We start from the raw sequence: 27234 nt of genomic DNA, 5'->3' as shown, positions 1-27234 counted from the left end.
GCAAAAAAGACGGCAGGGACATGCTTCGGTCTCCTCAGAGCCTGTAGAAAGATCTTCCCCCTGCTCCCCGCTAACGCAAGGAAGCTCCTCATTCAGGGCCTCATCCTGGCGAGATTGGACTACTGCAACGCTATCTATCTGGGACCTCCTGAAGCCACCCTTAACACGTTGCAGAAAGTCCAAAACGCCGCTGCCCGCCTACTTACGGGCACACCGGCTAGATCCTCTGCCAAGCCAGCTCTCAAATCTCTACACTGGCTTCCAGTCAGAGAAAGGGTCACCTTCAAAGCCCTCTGTCTGGCCCACAAAACCCTCAACAATAACGGCCCCCCCATTCTCAAGGAACTCTTAATCCCCTACAAGGTGGAAAGGGATCTCCGGTCCAGCGGAGAAAATTTCATCTCAGTCCCCAGAGTCAAAAAAGCCAAGACCGGTGGCCGTCGTTTCTCGGTCCACACGGCCAAATACTGGAATCACCTCCCACGAAGACTGAGGACAGAATCGAATCACCTCCAGTTCAGGAGATCATTAAAGACTCTCCTCTTCCCTCAAACATAATTCTTTAGACGGCTGAAACCCTTGGAGATGCAGGTTAGCGCTGGGATGCTCATTGGGTTACTACGCGCTTTACAAAACCTTTAAATAAATAAATAAACCTGGTTTAAACATATTATATACAATATAAAAGTATATGTAATTAAAATATATGTTTACCAAATGTCTGCAAACACACGTGAAGTACCTACTAAACAAAACACTCTAGATGGTACAATAAAACCTTGCACTTGATCAGGATAATAGTTAAACAGGCTCGTGGAGCAAGGTAAAGTGCATGGTGCCAGTAATAATGACAAGGGTCAGGCGTGTTAGTCACAACTCGCCCAAAGCCTGATTGCGGATTTTAAAAAGCTAAGCACATAGAAACCCGTCAACATTTGAAGAAATATAAAAGCGGGCCCTACTTGTCTGAAATTGGCCAGTTTCAAAATAGGAATTAAAAAGGATTTTCTAGGTGTTTCATACAATGGGCAAAACATTGTAAAATGAACCATGTCCTGCGGAGATGGAGCATTACAGCCACAGTACAAAAGAGTTTGCCCTTTGTTATGACCCCTAGGATAGGCAAGAAGGAGATGAAAAAGTCCAAACCAGAACCTTGTCAGGAGAAAAGTCAGAAAACGGTTGTATGAGTTTATGAAACCCAGCGAGTACAGCTCCGCCATCAGGGTAGTCCTTAACATGATGAAGCGACATACGCTGGGCTTCAGGAGCTCCTTCTCCTCCCTTGCCATGGCCTGGCATGCAAGGAAGGCTGTCTTAAAAAGGGCTTGATCTTTCTTACCTGTTATATTGGGGTTGGAGAAAAGGACTCCTCTTCCAACACTCGTGAGTACATTTTTGAGCCACGGTACTCTGAATGCATTGAAGGCTGTCTTAATAAGGGCTTGATCTTTCTTACCTGTTATATTGGGGTTGGAGAAAAGGACTCCTCTTCCAACACTCGTGAGTACATTTTTGAGCCACGGTACTCTGAATGCATGATCGAGAGCCAGACAATTTTTTTGAATTGCTCTTTTTAGAGAGGTCCCCTTCCCAGCCTAAGTTTTTAACCAGAGAGATACCAGGCTAAATGCTATCAAATCAGAAATGTAGGGCATGCCCAGCTCCTAAGCAGCAGTGAAAGAGGGGGTACCCTGAAGAACGGAAAAGGACATAAAAAAAAAATCTGCAATTTGGAGATCATCTGTGTCAGTATACCCTGAAATTTCACCGCCATTAAGGGCTTTTGAAATGCACTTGGCCCTGTAAAGCTTAAGAAGGTCCCCCACTGGTCTTTTCCCCAGTCTAGCTGTGAAATTTTAGATAGCTGCAGTTTCCCTTTCAAGGTTGTGTCTCTGATGAGTGATTTGGAACCCCAATTTAGTTTTTCATCTAAGAGTACCCCCAAATAGGAAAACACGCTCGACTTAGGAATCGGGGTTGGTCCTGTTCAGTCCTGGCTATCAGGACAGTGTCATCTGCATATAGCAAGACTGGGAGACCCCTCTGTCCGCCTTGGTCTCCAAGAGGGGTTTCTTCAAGTTGTTAATGTAGAGGTTGAATAACAGCGGGGCCATAATACAACCTTGATGGACTCCACCCCTGACGGAAAGGAGCGTGATACAGTCATGTCGGCCGAATAAGGCACAGCCGCCTTCGTGTCTCGGCAGAGGTCATGTAGGAAGGAGATTATATCCCTCTTAACCCTTAGAGAAATAAGGATCTGCCGCAATTTACCTCTGTTCATGCAATCGAATGCGGAGGACAAGTCCATAAAGGCAAGAAAGATGGTACCAGAGCTGTCTGCTGTGTACTTATTCAATATTATAAAAATATTTAGACATTGATCATTCGTGGAGCGGCCAGAGAGTTAACCGTATTGGGCATCCAACAAGATGTTGTTGTCAAGAGCCCAAGATGATAACCTGCCCAGCAGGAGCATTCCAACCACTTTGACCAAAGAGTCCAACAGGAATATGGTCCTGTAGCAATATGTGCTGTCCCTGTTCCCCTTTTAGAAAACTGGGACGATTATGGAGGTAGCCCAAGAGGCAGGAGGACTAGTCCTCACGGCTTAGTTAATTGCAGAGGTAAGCAGGGGTGCCCCGAACTCGACGTCTGACAAATAAAGATCGGGAGGAATTCCGTCAGGTCGTGGGGTCTTATTACTCGTCATATTAGCAATGCCTCGCCTCACTTTTTCCTCTGTTACAGAAAGGGTTGTGTTTTCAATTCCCCCTCAGGTAGTGAAAACTGGGCCAAAGTACACTTGAACATGCCCACAAAATGGCTAACCCAGTCGTTCTCTGCAATGTGTGCGTCTAGGACATTCGCAGCCTCTATTCCCAAAAAAGGACTGTTATTAATGCTCCAAAAATTGCCACTACACCTCTTGCTTGTAGCTTCATGACCTTCCGCCAGGCTTCCTCCTTCAGAGCCTTTTCACTTACTGACGTCTGTCTTATATTGCTTCCTTCGAATTTTAACTTGGGAGCTGTTCCTGGGGGTGGTATGCAATGCTATTCTATGTCTCCTAGCAGCAAGGGAACATTCTGGGTTAAACCATCTAGGTCCCCTTTACTGTTGGACTTTATTTGCAGGGACCAACGTTAATAGCTCAGCGACAAAACAAGAGATGGATTTGAAGGCACGTATAATGGACTCGTCCGGCTCTGCCTCTGCATCCCGACAAACCTGAATCTCGTTCTGACACTTCATCAAGAGAGACTCAAGAAAGGTGCCTGGGATAATCTGCACCCTTTTGAGCCTTCTAACTCCATCAGTGGGTCAGAGTACTCCTCCTCTACTGCTCCTCTTTTTCAAACCCAATATAGGCCAGGTATCTTTGATACACAGTATATTATGATCGCTGTGGATACTGGCAGCAACTGAAAAGTCTAGAAATCAAGTAAAAATGAGGGGTGGAAACTAGAATGTAATCGATAAAGGAGGGTTCACGACCTAGCTCTTTGAAAGTAGGAATTAAGGGGCTCATTACAATGGTGAAGAGACCGCCACACCTGGCCGGCGGTGGCGGTCCCTCCGCCATCCGGCTCCCATTTCCCCCACCACATTAGGATGGCGGGGGGGAATCGTGCCACAAGCCTGGCGGGCGCAAAGAGCCCACCAGGCTTAAATTACTTCCCACCCTTCCCAACCTTTACCCTTATAAACCCCACAACCTGCACCTAAAATTAATTACACAATTACCAGAATTAATTGTCAGTTAATTAATGATAATTATCAACTAATTAATAAATAATTAAAAGTAAATTACTTCCCACCCTTCACCCCATAAACTCCACAACCAGCACCTAAAATTTACCAGAAATAAAGAAAATAAAAATTATCATCCTAAAATCTTAATTAAATAAATCTTAATAAATAAAAAATATTCAATAATTTATTCTAATTAAATTACTTCCCACCCTATTCCCCTATAAACCCACAACCCGCTACGGAACTAAAAAATGCAAAACCTAATTAAAATAACATTAATAACTGCTAAAAATTTGACACATATATTAAAAAAACATAAACAATACTTATACAAAAAACACATCACATACATTTAATATATACTAAAATACATACCACTAATTACATTTTGATACTTTAAACAACTATATTTTGCAAATGATATTAATAACTTCTATATTCTTAAAATCAATATTGCTTAACTTCAAATAGATTTTCTTGACAACGATATTGTTGCACTAGATGTTTCTATTCCATGATATTTTAAACTCGATATTATGGTAATTCAAATTCTTTTGCCTCGATATTCAGTCTCATTACCATTAATTTCCCTACCTTGTCACAGGATGGGTGGGGTTACTGAGCTTTGCTAACACCCTACCCGTAACATAATGGAAAGGGATGGGTTATAGAAGAGGAAGGAACCCAGATCAAATTAATGATCTGTCATTCAAACCCGGGCTATGCACTCTTGGGCCCGAGTGAGGATTATAATTGGAGGCAATGGAAGCACCTGCAACTCAGTGGAATTTGGCAAGAGGAGCCACTGATGCTGTGCACTAGGAAACTAGTAGTCACCAGAGGTAAACGCTCCACACATTGACATTGAAACTAAGGAACACTCAGAGAGTAGTTTTTGAATGACACAATTGTTTTCTCTTTGTGTCAGGCACAAGTGGAAGGGCATGGCCCAAAGCTCTTGAGAAGCAGCCACTGCTGATGAGAACTAAAATCAATAGAGAATGAAGTAGTCCTATAACCTTCTTCAAACTACAATATTACACCTGTACATAGAGAAAATAGCAAGACATGATGAGCCAACATAAAGTAGGTGAACAATATTTACAGTGCTTGTCAACTTCATATTGGCAAAGAGCATGCTTATTAACAAGTATGAGGAATACCATATTGTCAGAAAGATGACTGGTAAAAGGATGTGTAGCACGTGTTCCAGTAAAGGTTAGGCATCTATAAATCTGCAAACATATATGTATTTTTCTCTTATGAAGAAAATACATGAATGTGTATGAGTGGTGTCCACCAGTGAAACATTGATGTAGTATTTCTGAGACATACATTTTCACATATTCGTTATAGTTTCTCTATTCTGAACATGCATATGCAAAAGTTTTTTAAAAAAAAATCAGACATGTATATGAGTAGAAATCATTGTTCTGAGTTAAATGTGTGAGAGTAACAAAATTAATTTCACCCTACACAGACCTTCATCTTGTAAGATATACATATTGTAATTCACATTGTTATGAAGGTCTATTTGCTATTTATGTGTCAAAAGATTAGGTGTATGTATGTAGTGGCATGTTTCATTTGTAATATTGTGTGAAAGTAATGGTAATAAAAAGATGTCCATACAAAACTTTGGTTAATATGATGTATTTTTTCCTCTCTAGGTCACTTGACTGCTGATGTGATAAAGACCGTTGCCAGCAGAAGACCAAGATATTCAAGAATCACAAAAAAATTCCCATGGATTGCTCAATATGGGGAGGTTAAATGAATGACACAAAGGCAGCAGGAACATGGGCTGTCTCTAAAGTGTTCCAGCAAAACTCCACTACAATAGCACCAACTACCCTTCATGGAACCTTTCATGGCCAGACCATCACACACTCCGCCGCAAAACCATCCACTGGACAGAGGAATGTGCAACTGGAAAGTTAAAAAAATGGACTCGCATTGTACCGCCTCATCCAGAAGCAACTTAAACATAGACTTAGGGGTCGATTAGGATGGCGGAAGGACCGCCACCGCAGCCCGGCATTGACCGTCCTTCCGCCATCACACAGGATTTTCCTAATGCCCAATTTGGATGGCGGTGGGTACCGCGGCAGACACAAAATTCATCTGCCACTTTACCGCCAAAGGCAATCAGTCTGATTGCCTGGCGGATGGTGAAGGGTGCCCAAAATGGTGGCGGTGCCTAGCAGGCACCGTCCACCAAATTAGGATGTTTGTTTAAACTGGCCTTTCCACTGCCATGGTAAGGCTGGCAGGGATTGGGTTTGGGGGCCTGTTGCGTGCCCCCCTTTTGTTGGGGGAGGTGGGGTGCACTTGGGGGGTACCTATGGTGCCCCCCTACATTTCACTGCACCAAGTGGCAGTCACCGCGTGGTGCCTGCCATGTAGTGCAGTGAAATACAAAACATGCGATTTTCACATCGCGGCGGGGGCTGCAGTCAGCAGCACACGCCACAACGTTAAAATGAAGAATGTGACCGCCATGGTGGCGGCCACATCCTAATTCATGGTGCAGGACCGCCGCATGTCTGGCGGGTGGTCCCGAACACTGCAATGATGGCGGGCGGACTCCGGCAATCCCACTATCGTAATGACCCCTGTTGGACTTGGCCCTTTTTGCAGGGTCATCCCTGTGCTTTTTGCCTTCCTCCTCTATTTGTTCTGACCTGTTGTTGGCTGTCTTATGACTCTGGGCACTTTACCACTGCTGATCAGTGCAAAAGTGCATATGCTCTCCCTATTGTAAATTAATGTATGAATTTGTGACTCCATGATTGGTTGGTTTAGTTTACCTGTCACACCCTAGTACAGTGCACCAGGAGTGCCCAGGGCTTGTAAATCCAAATGTTGCTTGTGGGCTTGCAGCACTGGTTGTGCCACCCACAGAAGCAGCCTGTAAAAGTGTGTCTAAGGTCTGCCATTGCAGAGCCTGCGTGCAGTCTGGTACTGTCATGCTGACTTGGCAAGTGCATCCACTTGCCAATCCCTAAACTTTCCTTTTTCTTCATATCAGACACCCCTATGGTAGGCCCAAAGGCAGGGTGCATTGTAAGGATAAGGTAGGACATGCCCTGGTGTGTGTGGCAAGTTCTAATAGTGAATTACAGCCATTTTTGTTTTTCACTATTGCAAGGCTACCTGTTCTCCATAGGCCAGAATGGGCAGTTTGATTATTACCTCTTATAATCCTAACTGACTCAGGGAACATGGTAGAAATTCGAATTTAGTATGCCTGAACTCAGAATGATAAAACACATATTTTAGTGAAGTTGGTTTTAACATTCTGTGTTTGAAGATACCACTTTTAGCAAGTAGGTATTTTCTTGTCTAACCATTCAAACCTGCCTCTGCTAGGTTGTGTATTCCTTGTCTGGAGTTTGAGTGACATGGCTGGGAAATTCCAGGAGACAGGGTGAGGTGGCCCACTGGTGAATAGAGAGATCTGCATCTAGATGGGTGGGAGGAGTAGCACCTTGGACCTGAATAGGGCTGTGCCTTCCCTCCACAATGCTGGCTCCACCTCCTGTGGTGCGTCTGATGTCTCTGCCCTGTGCACTGAAAGGAAAGTAGGAGTCATGTCAACAAAGTGCTCCAGGACTGACCAGAACCGGTTTGAACAAGGCAAAGGCCCCTCTGCCCTCAGAGGACAAAGGATTTTATGGTATAAGTATTGGGACCCTGATCCCATGAATTTAGATCACCTTAGGAAAACAAGAAGAAACCTCTGTTGAGGAGAGGAACCAAGAAGAAACTGAGGAGAGACTATCCCTGAAACTGGGGGATTGGCCTGCAGGGGTTGCCTACTGCCAAAGAGAGGAGAAAGGAACTTTGTGTGTACTTATGCTCAACTTGTGAAGGATCTCCAAGGGCTTGGATAAGAGCTTGCCTCCTGCTGAAGTCTCAGGAACAACAAACTTCAACCACCAGCTCCCCAGAGTTTTTTGGAAGTGCCTGCTGCTGTTTTGGGCCTTCTGAGGGACTGTGTGTCACAAGGAGCTGGAAGCGCGACTCAAGAAGGAGAAGCTTGCCGCCGTCGGAGCTGTTGTCGTCGCATCACGTAAAGTGTGTCGCTGCTGCAGCTGTCGCATCGAGCGGAAGCGTCTCGCATCATCGAAGAAGTGTCTCACAATGCCAAAGAAGCGTGTCGCCATCGCAGCCATCGTAGCTTGCGCATTGCACCGCATCAAGAGAAGAGTCTTGCATCGAGGAAGAGGCGTGTCGCCATTGCAGCCATCCTAGCTGTTGCATTGCACGGCATCAAGGAAAGCGCCTCGCATCCACGGAGAAGCGTGCCGCTGTCTGAGCTGTTGTCGTCGCATCACGTAAAGGGGTGTCGCCGCTGCAGCATCGCATCGAGCGGAAGCGTCTTGCAACGTCGGAGAAGAGTGTTGCCACCAAGGCCGCTGTCGTCGCATCACGTAAAGGGATGTCGCCGCTGTAGCTGACACATCGAGTCCAGTCTCGCAACATCGGAGAAGTGTGCCGCATCTGGAAGATCTTCACGTCTTTATTTCTTTGCACCAAAATCTTCAACGCATCAACATCGTTGCAACACTTTAGTTGCACTGCGTGTAGCATCTAAAAGGTACATTGACTTAAAGTGTTGCATTTAAGAACTTAAGAGAACTAAGCTAAATTCTACCATCTAAAGTAACAGTATAGTGGATTTTTGTCGTTTAATGGTCTTGTGGTAAATCTATATAAAGAATACTTATTTTTGATAAAAAAACTTGTGTGGTGTCCATCTGTAGTGTTGTCATTTGATTACTGTATGTGTTCACAAATGCTTTACACACTGCCTCTGAGATAAGCCAGTCTGCTCATGCCAAGCTACCAAGGGGGTGAGCAGGGGTTATTTTGGGAGTGCAACCCCTTATCCTGACTAGGAAGAATGGTCCCTACTTGGACAGGATACCAGCCTGCCAACTAGAGATCCCCATTTCTAACAGGCAGCGTGGAAGTCCCTGGCAAGGGATTGCTGATTGTGCAATACTAATACAACATTGCTTTTGAGGGCACTTGTTGATGCCATTAAGGAATCCAGCTTGGCATCCAAACGATTACCTAAAGCCTCCAGCCCTCATTCCAAGGACCGTATGGAGGAATTGATGACTCCAAGCTAATGACAGCATCTTCAGGCAGGCTTCACTTTTTATACAAAACCAATTTATAAACTGGGATGTTTAACCACATGCATCTAAATGAAAAAGCAAATACCAAGGTCATGACACACAATTATATTGTCCAAAAAGGTGGGACTGGTTAATGGTTCACCATATCACATAAGTGTCACAGGGCAGCTGTGTGTGTTTGTGTGCAAATGCTTACACATAGCAGCCGCACAATCACACATAGGCATGAGGGGATGTTAGATTATGAGTTTTAAAATACATATTTTGAAATTGGTTGAATACTTTGAGGGTTCATTGGATTTTTTGGTATATGGTTTCATCTTTCAGGATGAAGGAATATGTGTAGGGTAAATGTCATGCTGTTTTTTAAATGTATTGATATTTTCAATTCACGTGACAGTGCAAACCAGGCTACAAGTGACCTTTAACTGTTGTGTCTTTTCGATATTAAAATGAATGAAGAAAAACATACAGGTTGTCCAATTCACAATGCTGTGAAGAAGGACAACATGCTGTACGGCCTATTGTAGTCCAAAGATTTTAATTTTGATTTGTAGTTTTGTATCATTAGACAAGTAATTTAGCTTGGGAAGACATTGCGAATACAGACCAAATTTTTCTGGACAACATTTAAAAATGGCAGATGTGTTGCAGTGATGATATAATATTTCAGGGACCCTGAGAACTATATACTTCATTTTGGTGTCAAAACATAGGTTTTGTGGGTCAGGTAGTCTTATAGAGATAGAAAATAACTCCTCAGAGCAACCCTTCCACCATTTTCTAATATGGCGGCTCTATAATGTGTTTAGCCATCATATTGGTAATTTATTTTAATATTGTTTTTGTTTCAGGTTTTCCGTTGATTCAAATTTGTCAACATGAGCGAAGCAGGTAGTAGCAGGGGATTGTTACATCCTGACAAAGTGTTGCTAACTACAAAATCTTAGGACTCCTTCAGCAAAGAAAAATGTGTCAATGCCAAACTAATCTGAAACAAAAGCTACTATTAACTGTGCCTGAACAGAAGAGAGTTTGAGATGGTGCAGAAATACGGAAAGTTGAAGTTCACAAAAGAATTAAACCGATGGGTGAAGAGGATCAAATATTTTATCATTGTAACAACAAGTGCTACAAGTTGTATATAATGGAAACAAATTCGGAAAATAATTGTCAAAAATTGAAGAAACCAGTGAAAACAATATGAGTCTTCTTAGAAAGCGACGACAACCAAACCTAATGCCTATCCACTTAGACGTTCAATGGCTACCCCTCCTCCACCTCCAACAACTGATCACAAAATAGAGGATTTTCAATGTGTTATCTGTGATTTAGCCAGGACACCAACAAAAGGGATTAACTAAAGAACAGAGCATGTGAGTCTCTAAGGGCAAACATTTCTTATCTGCAGCTAGTTTCTTCCAAGATGAACTTTTCAGCCAAGTAGCTGATCTAAACAGCGAGGTGAATGTATATGCAGCAGATTTGTATAACCACCCAAACTGAAGACATGCATACATTAAAAAATGTATCTAAAATTAGCTCCCAGTAGCAACGTTATCACCAGCCTTCAGTTAAGTTTGCACTCTTTAAAAAGCAAATGCAGTTTTAAAGCCACTCTTGAGTGCTGACTAGAGGTTTACACTCAGTGAGATCAGAGAAATATTGGTCAACATTAATGAAATTGTATTGATCTATAATAATGAAATAAAAAAAAATCTGGTTTGAATGTACAGTGAAAGAATTCCTTTTTGTCAGTCTGACAAAAAGAATGAGACACTTATGGGGTTCTCAGCTGATTTGACTCCTGATGTTCTTTCTGCCAAAATAAGATCCCAGGATGCACAAAATCAGCAGGAACCATTTTGAGAAACGTCCTGAAAGATTTCAATTTTGGACTTTATGACAAATTTTGTGATACTCCAGACCTCTGAAAATCATTAAGAATGCCTGAGGTTGCCTTAACGTTTTTTACATCATTGTTTATTATCAGCCAATCAAAACTGTTACAAACTAAGGTTCTTGAGTTTGGAACAGACGTGATAACATTTATGATGGCTTTGAAGATATAAGCGAAAAAGTGGAAGACGATCCCATGACCCAACAGGCTTATGCTGTGCAAATGTACTGTCTTTTCCAAAACATGTTTAATGAATTACATCATGGCAAAAAGAAAACTCTTCTACACATGATGACAGCCCACATAATCTATGACAAGTGCAAAGTAGAGAGCCAATCACTGCAATGAATAGGATTGATGTATCAACAAGTTATAATGACATAGTACTGACAAGTAAGTTATAGCAGCTCATGCTGTAAAATCTTGTGAACCCGACCACACCACTTCCAAGGCACTTTACCAGGAAAGGATTTACAATTGTTGCTCTTGATAATTTTGATTTTGAAGACAGCTCTCTTTGTCTGGAACATCCAGCCTTCTTCTACCTGATGCTGCGGTCTGCAAAGCAAATTTAACTAAATGTATCATATTGATTATTCCGTGTGGACTGAAAGATGAAAAAAAGCCAGTTCATCTGTCAGCTAGAATTCATGGTCTTTACTCTCAGAATACTGTCCCACTGAAGAAGGTTGGCTTTTTACCAGTAATACCATCTCAAGTCACAAACTACACAACAGTATGCACAGCTCTAAACATGTTTCAAAATGTGTGCGCTCAGCTTGAAGACCAGACTATCCTGCCAATTTTCTGTGATGAAAGTGTTTTCTGTATTGTAGCTGACATTTTTATGAGAAGTCCAGTGGAATTTGATGATCTTTATCCAATGATGGGAGTTTTTCACATGACAAAAGTTATGTTGTGGTGTGCAGGAATTTGTCTCAGTGGATGTGGCATAGGCAATGCACTTATTGAGACTGAAATCTTTGGAAGCAAAACTGTCCACTCAGTATTGTGTGGAACTCATTTTGTTAATTTGTTACAAGGTATGCTCTTCATATCGGTGGCTAAAGAAACATTGCATAGGAGTGCTTTCTGGAACAAGAATAACAAATTAGGTTTTGCATATCTTATCTCACAAGTGAATAAGGCACAGGGTGCACTTCATTTAAAAGACATCATGCCAAGCCAGGCAGTGATCAATACACTCAGTTCAAAATCAGAAAACCTGAAAACTAAGTTTGTAAAGTTTGTCAAAGAACATGAAGGAAAATCAGGATTTTACTGGGGAAATGTTTTCTGCATGATAGTTCTAGTGACCTTGGTACATGCTGATCGGGATGGTGATTTCTGAGATGCACATGAAGACTGTGGAGTCACTGATTACTGTACTTCTGAATTTGATTGCATAAACTACCTGAGATATGTGTCCTGGTATTTGGAAAGAGTGAAGAAGCTAGAGGTGGAAAAACCATACCTCTACAGAAGATTCATCCAAAGACATTTTGTGGTAAAAAACAGAGAGGGAAGGTTCAATGCTGTGGCTCCAGATATGAAACTGTAATAGAAGATCCAGAGATCACAGAAAAGCTCCAATGGAATCATTGGTCATACATCAATCAATCAATCAATCAAAAAACTTTATTTCGACCATTGCGGCCACAAAAGCACAAAATATATACAATTGCAATTAAACATTATGGGGCCGATTCCGATCCTGTATTTTCTTTTCCCGTACGACTCGTATCTGTATTTTTTTCTGTACGAATAGTACAAGTCACGTCCGACCCGTGAAGTACGATCCGTACGGGAAAAAGTACATACGGATCTGCCCGATCCGTATGAATCGTAGCTGGAAAATTAGTACGAGAAGGACCTGGACACTTCTCCGTACAAATCCTAAAAATGAAGTCCGACCGTACTAGTACGATCTGGACCGGCGTTACAATTTACGAATCGTACGGAAAACGTCCCGTACACGGGGAATGACTTTGCCCGCTATGAAGCGAAGTTTGTACGCACTGTACCCCCAGCGCGAATGTATGGTGCGTACCCCCGGCACGTAGGTACGCACCGTACCCCCAGCGTGTAGGTATGTACCGTACCCCCAGCGCGTAGGTACGTACCGTACCGCCAGTGCGAATGTCGTGTGCGTACCCCCAGCGTGTAGGTACGCACCGTACCCCCAGCGCATAGGTACGCACCATACCCCCCGTGCGAATGTACGGTGCGTACCGCCAGCGCGTAGGTATGCACCGTACCCCCAGCGCGTAGGTACGCACTGTACCCCCCGCCTGTAGGTACGCACCGAACCCCCAGCGCATAGGTACGCACAGTACCCCCAGTGCAAATGTACGGTGCATACCCCCAGCGCGTATGTACGCACCGTAACCGCATTGCGAATGTACGGTGCGTACCCCCAACATCGCGTATATACGGCGGATGTTGCAGGTACGCGATGTTGCGGGTACGCACCGTACATACGCGATGGCGGTCTACGCACCTGCACCGTACAGAAGCAATGGGGTGTACGCACTGTACATAGCAATGTCCGTGTACACACCTCACATCCACTATGCATGGGGGTGTGTGGCTGTACGACTCATACCCCTGTACCGTACTGAACCACGGACACTGTAAAACAGCACAAGGAGGGCCTATTCGACTCGCACAACACCACAAAACATGTCTACACTGCACAAAAAATGGAAAGGACTGACCTGGACACATCCAAACAGGCAAACAGAGGGGCAAACTCACAACCACCCCTTATAACAACACCCACCAAAAATTCAAACTGAGCCCCACCCACAAATGGACCAATAAAAAGGGACCACACACACAAACCATGAGCCTTTGCAACAGACTCACTACTGCTACAGAGCACACACAAACCACTGCACCCATCCACCTTAACATATACACCTTCACACACACCCCTTCACACATACCCTCTCTCCACATTCACACACACACTGTCACATTCAGACCCACACACCCACAACCATCCACACTCTCACTCCACACCATGCCCACCGACAAGAATCCAAAGTTCACAAGGGAGGAGCTGGAGATCCTTGTCAATGAAGTCATCAGAATCGAGCCACAGCTGTTTGGAACATTGGTCAGACAGACCAGCATAGCTGAAAAATCACGCCTGTGGCAGAGGATCGTCGATAGGGTGAATGCTGTTGCACCCATCAGAAGGACCAGGAATGAATGCCAAGCCAGGTGGTACGATCTGCGGAGGGCGGTCAAGAGAAAAAAAAATAAAGAGCACACCCAGACCAACATCATTGGAGGTGGTGCGCCCCGCAGACCAGTACATTACCATCCCTGGGAGGAGAAGGTGATGGCCATGCTTCCGCCGGTGGGAGTACATGGACTCCAAGGACCTCCAGAGCCTGATGAGTACACAAACAAGTTACGTAACGTGGGGGTAATGGCATTCACACCCCAACTACACCAAATGCCTGCAACTACCCCCAAGCCCTCACCCGCCAGAACCACAGTCACATACAACGCGAATGCCAATAACATGTGTATGCCCCATTGAGAAAGCAAGGCCATGCTATGTCCCATGCTACACGAAACACCAACCCAAGAATGGATGTCCGGTATGCTGGGAGGGTGGGTGCACCAAAACGCATGTTTGAATTCCAAATCAGACACAATTGCCCTCATCCCATATGGCCCAGCTACATACCCATGCACCATGCGCAATGCCCAGGGATTGGGAAAGTAGTGACAAGATAGCTCACACTTGGCCCTGGTGTAGGCAGCACAAGGCCCTCCTGTGACCAGTGCAAACACAAACACCAACACAACAAGATCAGATATCTAGGACAGGAATTCACACTCACTGTCATGGCAGCATGCTCCATGGGGGGACAGCTACATCACCTGGGAGCCCCAGTGCCAAATCACACTACACCCACCAACAGGCCCTGTCACACACACCCCTTACACAAGCAGACACCACCAGGACAGGCAATGGATTTACCCACTGCCACAATGGACATGTAACACAACAAGACCAATACATAGCCGAAGAAGCACCCAAGCCACAAATGGACATGTCAAAGACTCAGGAGAGCATATCAATCTGTCCCCTGCAACATACCCATACACAAGTGAACATTTAGGAGAATGCTAGGCACATACAACTACCTGGAGGAACAGTGCCAACTTGAATGTGTATGAAACATGCATGTTGCATGAAACAGCATTAACATTGTCTGTCTCTCACACACAGGGCAACGTGATGAACATCCCCCCAACAATGGGGGTGAAGAATCACAGTCACATGCTCGGGAGGAACCGGATCCCACCAGCAGCGACGCCTCTCAACACTCCGCGGATGACCCCGACCAACCTGGACCCCCTGGTGTCCAAGCCCCTGCAGAACCTGGTTCAGGAACATCTGTGCCAACCACTACCCCCATTCCTGCCACATCGCAGGAGACACCCAGGAGCCCTGCCCGCAGTGAACAGAGCCAGTCTGACCAGGAGGGACAAGGTGCGGCGGGCACCCATGAGGAGGCAGACAACAGCGCCACTGCCATCCTTCAGGGGTCCCGTCGACCCGATGTGACCACAACGGCAGGCCAGGCTCGCGTGGGCAGGGGTGGTGGGAGTGGAGGCAGGCGGAGAGCGAGAACCTGACCAGCCAGCTGAAGGGACCGGTATGTCACACATCTGCAACATCATGGAGGCATACCGACGTGACACCAGGGAGATCAACCAGGTAGTGGTGACCCTCACAGAGATCAAAAACCAGCAGGCCGAGCAGCATGCCAGTCAACAACAACAGCAAGGACGGATGGAGGCAAGACTGGCTGAGCTCCTGGCGGTGCAAAGGACATAAGCCATTCACTCCGTCGGATCGCCGACAACATGGGCAACCCTCCCTGTGACACCAGGCACAGACCAGCACCAGCCACAGGGAGGGAGGAGGAGGAGGATTCGTCTGAAGGAGCGTTCCAAACATCGTCAAGGCCTGCATCTGAGGGTCCCCAGAGGAAGGTTGGTCGTCCACGGAAAAGACCGTGAGAGGCAGCGGGCCATACACATCTCCCAGGTCACCTGGCCTGGCACCTGGAACTTCATGTGCGACAGCATCACCTCATTGATTGACATCATCTGCCACATGGACTTGCTGGTCACAGTCTGACCAATGATGCCAAACACTGTGGGCTGGACTCTGATGACTTCAAATGGCAAGGATCCCATCTCCCCCTGTGAACTTTGGATTCTATGGTCCCTGCATTTCCCCATTTTCTGTGCACAAATCATGCTCCAGAGCTAGAAATTAAAAAATTAATAATTGAAATTTCATGTTGCAGTCATTTAGCATGAGTCCACAACATACGTGTGGGGATATGTCAAAGTATGCCTGAGTGTGGAACTAATTCCAGCCATCCATACACTTGGATCTGAGTCCGGTCGAGGACACACATGGCTCACAATGTATCACAAAATACAGACATGGAGCCCAACACTCACCCGTGATGGCCTCAAGCTGCTGAGGGGGGGCTTGCTATATTGCTCTGACAGACCAATTTGGAAGAGTTACATGAAGGTGTAGAGGTCATGGGTCATGTTGATGTGCCTGGCGAGGGAGTACCAGGTCTGTTTTGCGAGGTGGGAGAACTATCTCCTGCATGCAGATTTTATGTGGATGTGATGAATGGTGGCCAGGGCAAGGTGGGCTGCATGGACTAGGGCCAACGGGGTGTTGGATGACACACGTCCAAGGTCGGTTTGGGTCTGGGGTTGTGGACTGCGTCCTGAGTGTGGTTGAGGAGTCTGAAGGTGATCCTGCAGCACACAGTGAGCCATTGTTCCTCTCTCAGGTGGACAGTGATGTGGCTGGGGCGGGGGATGTTGCAGATGAGGTGTGCGGATGCACCCTGGATGTGGATAAGTTCTTCTGCATGTTTGCTGTTGTCCTCTGTAGAGGCCGGTGCTGTATTTGAGCTGGCTGGTGTCCTGGACCAGGGGGACGGTCTGTCTTGCCTTGGAGGGGATCTATCTGGGGGTCATCAGCAGCATGTGGAGGGTGTTGCAGCATGAGGTACAGATGTTGGTGAGTTGCATGTTAATTTTGAGCGATGGGTCCATGATGAACACCAGCTTGCCTGCGTGGCCACTGGGTGCTGGTGCGGTGCACAGACCAGTGGGACGCAAGGAGTTGACCCAGCCGTAAGGGGACAATCCTCAGATGATGACCTCTGTCCTGTCCAAGTCCTGCCTCAGATGGCTGATGTTCAGCCATTCATCAACGGATCTCATGCCTTCTTGAAGTTTGGATCTGGCAATGGCTGGCTCTTTGGTGAGTTTGAGGAGCAACTGGGTGTCAATGGCATACCAGATGATGCTGAGGTTGTGTGCGCATGTGATGGTGGAGAGGGGGGTCATGGAGACATTGAAGATCATCATGCTGAGAGAAAAGCCCTGTGCCATGGGCCAGATGACCCTAGTGTACTACATGTTGCAGGGTGGAGGCAGACTCCCTGGGCCTTGCTGGTGAGCTACTTCCTGATTGAATCCTGGGCCCTCCTCTGGATACCAGTGTTGGAGATGTGTGAGCTGACAGTGTGGTAGCACATGGTGTAGAATGCCGTTGAGAGGTCAAGGGCCTGGGGCTCTGCATGCCTCTTGCAGCCATGGAATGTGGCTAACTCAAAGGAGACATTCATGATGCGCTGGACGTGGGCTTCAAGGATGGCGAATGATGTGGTTGAGATGTTGTGTGGGAAGGGGCCTGATGGAGAGCCAGAGTGGATGGTGCACATGATCCCGGTTGTGTACTTGCCGCTGACAGGAGTCCATGACCTGAGGGGGGTTTGTCCAGCGGATAATAGTGCTGTCTGCCTCTGTGTGCCAAGGCTGTTGTGTATGGCCATGAGCTTGCAGTGGTACAAAGTTGCAAGGGATGGGATCTGCCTTGCAAGGGTGGGGTGTCTTGGATGGAGATCTGCTGTCAGTTCACTCACAATGCTGATGAGCTCCTTGATGTCATGTGTTTGGGTGTCTCGGCACTAGCTGAAGTATCTCCACTTGTCCTTGCTGATGATATGGTGATGGCTGTGTGTGGTGTTTTCCAGGGCTGTAAGGAAAATGATGTCTCTTTGTGTTGCAAGGTTTGCACAAGAGTCCGGCTAGGTCTGTAGGAGTCCAGTATGTCTGCCTTGTCCCAGGTGCCTTAACTGTTGTTGTGCTTCACAGGAAAGTCCGTCAATGTGGCAAGATTGTTGGATCAGTTGCTGATCCAGTGTGTGAGTTTGCAGGGTGTGGCGGTGGTGTTGTTTTGAGTGTCCCACACAGCTTGTCTGTGGCGACTTACATCAAGCATCTTTGGGGGATCGGTAGCGGGGTGTGTGGCACTGTGTTGCTTGTTGGAGATGTGGATTCAAGCCACATGTAGCCTGTGGAGGTGAGGGCCTGCGTGCAGATGTACGTGTTGATGGCAGAGCGGAATTGTGGATGTAGGCCTGCAGATCTGTAGATGAGTGTTACTCCGAGGGTTGCTAGGTAGGGGTGGGCGGAATTTGCGAAATTCACTTTCGCAAATTATCGCGAAAATGTTAAAAATCTCCGCAAACACGTGGAAATATCGCGAAGATGCAGAAGTTTTTTTCCCGCCCGTTTGTGGTATTTTCTGCGTGGTCGCGGCCGCCAACTTACCCATGCGGTTGCTCGCGGGCGCGGCCATCTTGTTTTCACTTGTCTCGCGGTGCATGATCGCGAGAAGAAAGACGTGATCGCGCGACGCATGACGTTACTGTGGGCGCGAACTGTCGCGAGACAGCGCAAATGGCTACCAACAATCCAACATCTCGTGGAGAATGCGACCGAATCGGGAAAAATTGTCGGCGAACGCAGGGATTCAGGTAAGGCGATCGCGCGCACGCGAGAATGTATTATTTTACAGCACGAGCAAGAAACAAATTATCGCTAAGCTGCGGAATGCGGAAATTTTGACATTTTCGCGCTTTCCGCGGAACGCGGAAATGCCAAATTATAGCAATTTCCGCAAATGGAACGGAATTTTGGCCCAGGCCTATTGCTAGGGAGTTGCTGCGAACCCGTACTTGTGACTCTGAGGGAGTACTTGTGAATAATTAGCAATTCAGCCCCCGGGATTGGTGTTGGCGTCCCTGCGGGTGATCTTGGATCCGTCTGAGATGGCAATGAAGACGTCATGTGCTGAGGATGCTTTTGTCCAGGTTACTGTCATGAAGGTGATGTGTGGGGCTGTAGTGTTGAGGAGGTAACAGAGTCCAATGGCGTGCTGGTGGATGGAGCGGGTGTGGAGTAGGAGGCACATAACCTGGTTGTACTGACAGGGTCTGGTAGGCTGGGCAGCGCTGTGTAGGCAGTTGGAGTAGCACACTCAGCATGCGAAGGTGTCGCTTGTGTGCTTAGGGGTTGCCTGATGGATGGAAGATGATTGTCACGAGGACATTGCTTGGAGAGTGGCTGCAGCATGAGCCTGTTGTGTGACGTGGGTCATGCAAAGACTAGAGGGTCGTGCACTGTGCATGTTGCAGGCGCAGACGGTCCTGCCTTTGGCACGGCACTGGGGCTACAGTGGCACAGAAAAGCTGCTGGCTGCATTTCAAATGCATTTCAAATGGGTAGAGGGGGAAGGGCTGAGCATTTTTGAGGCGTGGGGGTTGCAGAATCAGGGCACTCGGAGTGGCGGGGCCGCAGGTGAGGCAGCAGCAGGCGGAAGGGGTTAGAAATCATGCAAAAATCAACACACAAAGACAAGGAGGTCTGCAAGGCACAGTGCAACAGGTGTATGTCAAGGAAAGAGTGTCAGCTCACTCATGGGTCACTCCCACAAAGTGTATGATCAATCACCATAAATTACAGCCACTGTATCAGGCAAGAAAATGCAGAGATGCGCAAAGGAGACACACCATCAGCAGGCATTCACGTCCCGTTGTGGGAAGCAACCTGCACAAATACATACACAACCAGGTACTTCATGCACAATAGAGATCATTAGCCATGAAGCACTGCATGCATGTTGCCAAAGTACACATACACTCATATGCTCAATCTTTGTCAATTATGCCATAGATGACGCATGCAAACTGATAAGAGATCTGCAGTGACCGAGATGAGGCACTTTGGATTGTGCTGAACACCTTTATTCCACATACACACACAAAGGGATATGCCTCCATATTAACAGACTCACAGGTCAGTTGACAGAACATGTGGGACATACGCTGGACCCCCCCTTCACAACACGGATGATGTCAGTCCCAATGAACTGGCACACAAGGTAAGGGGATGAGCAAAACACATCCTGCTGCACACGGAGAGGCTGGAATTCCCCATAGCGCATGTTGTTGTGATGTCCCCCACTATGTCCACCCGTAGCATCTGCAATGTTTCAGAGCCAAGGTTCACACACAATGATGCCTTCATCAGACGCTATATTCCACTACAGATGACTGTCAAGAAGGCTAACTATCATGTCATGGGAGTGATGCAACATGTTATATGCTCCATGGTGGGAAGACATGTATGCATGGTACCACAACATGCACAGAAGCAGTCACCACACTTTCCCAACCTGTACCACCACCAAAAAGCCTTGCTGCAATACTTACCCAAACTGACATTTCCACATGTCCGTGCATGGAATGCTGATTCAGCACACGTTGCACTCCTCACGAGGAATAGCAGGAGGACACGACCAGACAACAGGTGCAAAATACCTGGGAATGACAGACACACGAGAAGTCAACAAAAACAATTCTCAACGCACACATGGAAGTGTACAAAACATGAACAATGTTGGACACATGTAAATTGCCAATCAAGTCTCTCCGCAAAACTGTGTGGCATGACATCATCACTCGAGTGACACATCAGAACATACATCCAAGTCACTTTGCATTCAGTCATCTGGACACACAAATTGCAACACATGACAATCAATGCTACAAGCTTGCACACTTATAGCCAGTGACTCACCATTATGAGAAGAAGTTGCGTATGAGCTGACTCCGGATATCATCCCCCTCCTCCTCCTCATCACTAGCCTTGTGACCAAGCCCTTGATCCTCCACGGGTCTGCCCGTGTGCATAATTGTACCGTGATCTGCAGCTGTTCTTGGGTTGTGGAGAGGTGTCATCAGCCATGGCACGTTGGGATAGCCAGAGTCCCCTACATAGAAACATCATGTAAATAAGTGGGTCAGGGGATGCCGTAAGAGACAGAGATACCGCAACACATAGGACAAAAAGACTATACCCACCAACAAGACATGCTCATTCGTTGTGCAGCCGCAGCATCATTTGTGGCACCCTGCTATGCCTCATGATGTAGGCATCGTGTGCTGATCCTGGAAAACGTGCACAGACATGGGAAATCAGCATGTTAGCAAGACACACCACAGGGCATTTATCGAGTGGTAATGTTTGCGGTTGCGATAGGCTTGTTCCTGTGCCTGTGGTGGTACAAAAGCCACATGTGTACCATCAATGGACCCAATTACATGGGGCATCCCACCCAGGGCATAGAAATCCCCCTTGACATCCCTCAACCCCTCTGGAGTCGGAAATTTGATGAATTCATGAAGGTGCTCCAGCATGGCTACTAAAACATCACGCAGGACACGGCTGAACATAGTCTGGGACATCCCACCCATATCAGCTATGGTCAATTGAAACGTACCTGTGGCAAAAAAATGTAAGGCTGCCATCACCTTCATTTTGGGGGTCAAAGCAGTAGGATACCTGTGTTGCGGTTGGACGTGTGGTGCCAGCTTGTTTGTCAGGTCCTCAATCAACTGTTGAGTGAATCTGTAACAGCGGATGCAGGCACGTTCCCTCATGGCAGCCAAGTCTGGCATTAGTCTTGGGACAGGTGGTGCCCTGCAAAACATAGTTTTGAAGAATGAAGATTGAGAGTCGGCAACCATCAATTTCAATGAACATAGCACATGCTACACTGCTAAAACACATCAGGTAACTATGGAGTCGGTGTGTGCAATACATCCAGGACACAGATGCCAGCTTGCTGGCACTCCTACAAAAAGCCTGATACACCTGTTGATTGTAGGCCTGGGCTAAAAATCCATTTCGCTCGCAGAAATTGCGATAATTTGACATTTTCGCGTTCTGCGGAGAGCGCGAAAATGTCAAAATTTCCACAATCCGCATTTTACCGGAAATGTTTTGCTTGCTCGCGCTGTAAAATAATATATTCTCGCGTGCGCGTGATCGCCTTACCTGAATCCCCGCGTTCGCTGACAAGTTTTCCCGATCCGGTCGCGTTCTCCACGAGATGTTGGATTGTTGGTAGCCATTTGCGCTGTCTCGCGACAGTTCGCGCCCGTAGTAACGTCATTCGTCACGCGATCACTTCTTTCTTCTCGCGATCATGCACCACGAGACAAGTGAAAACAAGATGCCCGCGCCCGTGAGCAACCGCATGGGTAAGTTGGCAAGCCGCGAACACACAGAAAATACCGCGAACAGACGGGAAAAAAACGTCCGCATCTTTGCGATATTTTCGCGTGTTTGCGGAGATTTTTAACATTTTCGCGATAATTTGCGAAAGTGAATTTCCCAAATTCCGCCCACCCCTAGTTGATTGTCAAGTCTACATGACATGCCCTGAAATGATTTGGGGGCCAGTCTGACTGAAGAGCCACAGATATGACCGGAGTGACACACAACCACATAGCTGCATTTGAAGGATGTCATCTCATCCAGACATGACTACAAGGCACACGCACAGGTCACATGGAATGTCAAATGTACATATCAAACACAGTGCGATGAAGGGGTACACGTGACAACACAAAGACACAGCCATTGAGACAACAAACACATGTATGACTGAAAATATATGATGTCCCATGCACACAGACCCTACAGCCTTGGGAATCCACATGTGGCATGGTGTGTGTAGATGTGTTACATGCCCATCTCCACACAGACCCCTGTTGGATGCACCAATAGCAGATGCCGTTGATGGGACTCTGACATGAAGCACATGGGAACGCATGACACACACCTGACATAGTCCCAAAGGGGCACGCTGATCGTGACAGGTCAGTTGATAAAGTGTCCCTGTCCCTGGCATCAGGAGACAGGTGCGGCTGTTGATGACTGTGCCACCCACTGCTGCTATGCATGACACAGTTGGACTACAGACACACATGAGGCAAGTGTCAAGGTGATGTGTGCCACATCGTGCCCCATCACACATGACATGTGTCCACAGGTCAGAACACATCAATTGTGCAACTAGATGAGAGGACCTGTGCAATATCACTGGCTAACACGCCTAGGGCCTGCACATGAAAGTATGCAATGACGAGTACTTGATGGACATCCATGTGCGACTCATAGCCCTCCATTCCTGGCATGTGTACAGCTGTATTACCATTGTAAGCGTGTGAAATGCGTACCTGTTCCTGTACGCACTGGTAGTACACGTACGTGTACTAAGGTAGTACACGTATGTATACAACTAGTGCGTACACGTACTTGTACATGTACGTGTAGGCACTGGTAGTACACGTACATGTACAACTAGTGCGTACACGCACGTACACGTACGTGTACAACTAGTGCGTACACGTACTTGTACATGTACGTGTAGGCACTGGTAGCACACATACGTGTACTACCAGTGCTTACACGTACTTGTACACGTACGTGTACTACCAGTGCATACACGTACGTGTACAACCAGTGCGTACACGTACTTGTACACGTACGTGTAGGCACTGGTAGTACACGTGCATGTACTACCAGTTCGTACATGTACTTGTACACGTACGTGTAGGCACTGGTAGTACACGTACGTGTACTACCAGTGCATACACGTACTTGTACACATACGTGTACTACCAGTGCATACACGTACGTATACAACTAGTGCGTACACGTACTTGTACATATACGTGTAGGCACTGATAGTACACGTACGTGTACTACCAGTGCCTACACATGCGTGTACAACTAGTGCATACACGTACTTGTACACATACGTGTAGGCACTGGTAGTACACGTACGTGTACTACCAGTGTGTGCACGTACTTGTACACGCACGTATGTACGTGTAGGCACCGGTAGTACACGTACATGTACTACCAGTGCGTACACGTACTTGTACACGTACGTGTAGGCACTGATAGTACACATACGTGTACTACCAGTGCCTACACATACGTGTACAACTAGTGCATACACGTACTTGTACACGTACCTATACTATACCTAGGTCCAACCTTAGTGGGATGAGTGGAGTACTTTTAGGGAGTGCCAAGAGTTGTCTCATAAAGTTATTTTCAGTGAGCGTAAATATTTTAGATGAACAGTGGCCCCAAATTTCCACTCCATAGACAACTGCCCCCCTTGCTTGGACCTTATATACTTCTACCGGGGGTCCAATAACCTTGGCAGCACATTTCCTATAGACTCTCAATATTCCCCCAGCCATCTGGATCAATTTCAAGTTTACTTTATGAATTTGCGGGCCCCACTCCATCCTGTCATTTAATGTAAGACCCAGGTAATCAAAGATGGGTACCCGTTCGAGAAACATGTGATCCATTTTAGGGTGAGGGTGATTGATTGTGTCCACGTGGAATACCATATACTTGGTTTTCTGTATATTAATCACCAAGTTCCTCTTCTTACAGAAGAGGCTGAATCCCTCTAAGACACGTTGCATTCCCATTGGTGTTTTAGACAGGAGCAACGTGTCATCCGCGAACATTAGGGCGGGAATTCTATGACTAGCCAACCTTGGAGAGTCAATGTCTTTGAGTGCCAAATGTTCCTTAATGAGGCCATTTAGGAAGAGAGAAAAAAGGGTTGGCACCAAAATGCACCCCTGTCTCACTCCCTTCTCGACCGGAAAGGGATCAGTTAACTCTCCATGTTTGCCAAATCTTACTCTAGCAAATGTATCAAGATGTAAACGTTTCAGAAGATGGCACAAATAATCTGAGACTCCCATATCGGTTAGCAAGTTCCACAACTGCTGCCGATGAACCATGTCAAATGCAGATTTTAAATCTGGTCATACATGTAAAAGTGAATATGTTGCTCAATGGCAGCTAGTTTACCATGAAGTCCTTTCTATTTGCAATGTTTTCAGAGATATAGCAAATTCAAAATTAATGGAGCAACGTGAAAGTGTTCCTCACCACAAACTTGTGAGAGAGGGTAACGTTTAAATTAACATGTTGACAGGCTTCTTCATTTCATGCAGCAGCAAGAAAGCTTTTTTGAAATGACTGAGCCTGTGCAGCTACACAACTTTGTGACCAAACATTATGTGGATAGCAATATAAAGGCACGTCTACTAGATATCCTGGAATATAGATCTAAACTATATGCAGAACTGAAGCAGGAGAGATTTTTATTAAAAAAGAAAAAGCTGTCTGACATAATCACTAAAGCTAAACCTCCACTCTTTATTTGCCATAGTAACAGTTTTGTCCAACCAGCCACTACAAAACAGTTTATAAAAAACAACTTCCGCAAGCACATAGAGAGGTGGATGTAGAAAAAAAGAAGGGATTACATTTTTCAAGGACATTCTGTTGCATGATCTGCTTCCAACAAACACATTATTTGATGGAGATGCTGCAATTAAACCAGTAAAGCACAAACTTGTACAAGAGCTCGAAAAAAGCATTCAACTGAAGAATTTCAGTTTGAAAAGGTGTCCTCATTGAAAGCTTCTGTTGTTGTGGACTATTTGTCACAATTGTGAATTATCAAGATTTCATCTATGCAAAACTTTGGAGATGTCGTTCAGACTGTTCTACAGATATCAAAGTCAACGTGCACCTTGCAAGAACTGCACATTGTCTTTTACAGTTATCTTGAACTATCTGTCAAAGAATGTGAAGGAATCAGACGAATGACTACAAGTGGAGCAATTGACATTGCCTGCATCAAAAAATCGACACCTTTACCTGTGCAAATAGATACATTCTGATCATCAACATCGAACAAGTTGAACTTGGAGACGTTAACTCACCAAAACATTCCTGATTGTTCAGTGAACACTGAATTTCCAATTATTGCAAGTGGAATGATTGTAAATGAGGAGTTGGTGCTATCAGAGATAAATTGAAAAGATATGGACAATATTATTCTAAAACTTAACAACAAAGTGGAGGCAGCTGACCTTTGTGTTGTGTCACATGCTGAGTGGGCTGTTCGAAATGCTTCCAATCAAGTCATTGTACTGTCAAATGACACAGATGTTATTATTGTGCCACTTAGATGTGTAGCAATGTTCATAAGGCAAAAATGATCAGAGTTATTGATACTTTATGGAATAGGCAGGAGAAGACACTTAAACCTGCTTCATATTATGTACAAGAAACTTGACCCAGTGGTGCCCAGTGTTCTAATCCAGGCCCATATTCTTATGGGTGATGACACCATAAGCAAAATTGGAACAAAGTTTGGATGTTTAACTGCTGAACCTGTGAAGTTTCTGAATGGATTTGCTTAAACAGAAGAACAATGTGACTTTAAAGACATAGAAAATACCTTGCGCGTGTGTGAAAAACAAGTTCTGACTGTCACGCATTTGAAAATCTTCGGTATAGTTAGTTCAAGAGGTCTGTCCCGCTAGGAGACCTTCCACTGATGTCATAATTTGTGTGTGGACACATTAAAAGAGCATTCTATTTGATCAAAAGATGTGCAAATATTTAGGACCATGCATATGTAGAGAAAGATCTGTGTGAATTTGGTTGCAAAGATATTGATGGGGTGCTAAAACCTACGAGATTTCTAAAGCCTCTACCCACAGAACTTACACATACATGTACTTGCAAAATCTTTTCTACAAAAAGATGTTCCTGTTGATATGCACTTCTCAAATGTTCAGTATTCTGCAAAATGTACCACGAGCGATTGCTGAAACAAATAAATAAATTGAACTATGAAAATGTGTCTAAAACAAGAATGATAAACATTATTTTTTTCATATTTAGATCACAAACATAGATTAAAAAAGATTATTTGTTTCATTTCTATATATGCCTCTTCTTCTTCTCTAATATAGCTCAATTTTGGAAAATGGTTGAAGGATTGCTCTAAGGAGTTATTTTCTGTCTCTATTGGACTACTTGACTCCCAACACCTATGTTTTGACACCAAAATGAAGTGTTTAGGTCTCACGAATCCTGAAATATTACATCATCACTGCAACACATTCGCCATTTTTAAAAATGTCATCCAGAAAAATTCGGCCAGATCAACAATGTCTATCTTAGCTAAATTGCTTCTCTAATAATCTAAAAACACAAATCAAAAATGAAAATCTCTGGACAATAATTATTTCACTAAGGTATATCAGGGGGCTGGGATTAATAATCCCATCAACACTTCCCAAAGGTTGAAAGCCGGCTTCG

Source organism: Triturus cristatus, chromosome 11, assembly GCF_964204655.1.
Source record: "Triturus cristatus chromosome 11, aTriCri1.1, whole genome shotgun sequence".
In the NCBI taxonomy this organism is placed as follows: Eukaryota; Metazoa; Chordata; class Amphibia; order Caudata; family Salamandridae; genus Triturus; species Triturus cristatus.
The sequence above is the reverse complement of the archived record's forward strand: the minus strand, read 5'-3'. Positions refer to the sequence as shown.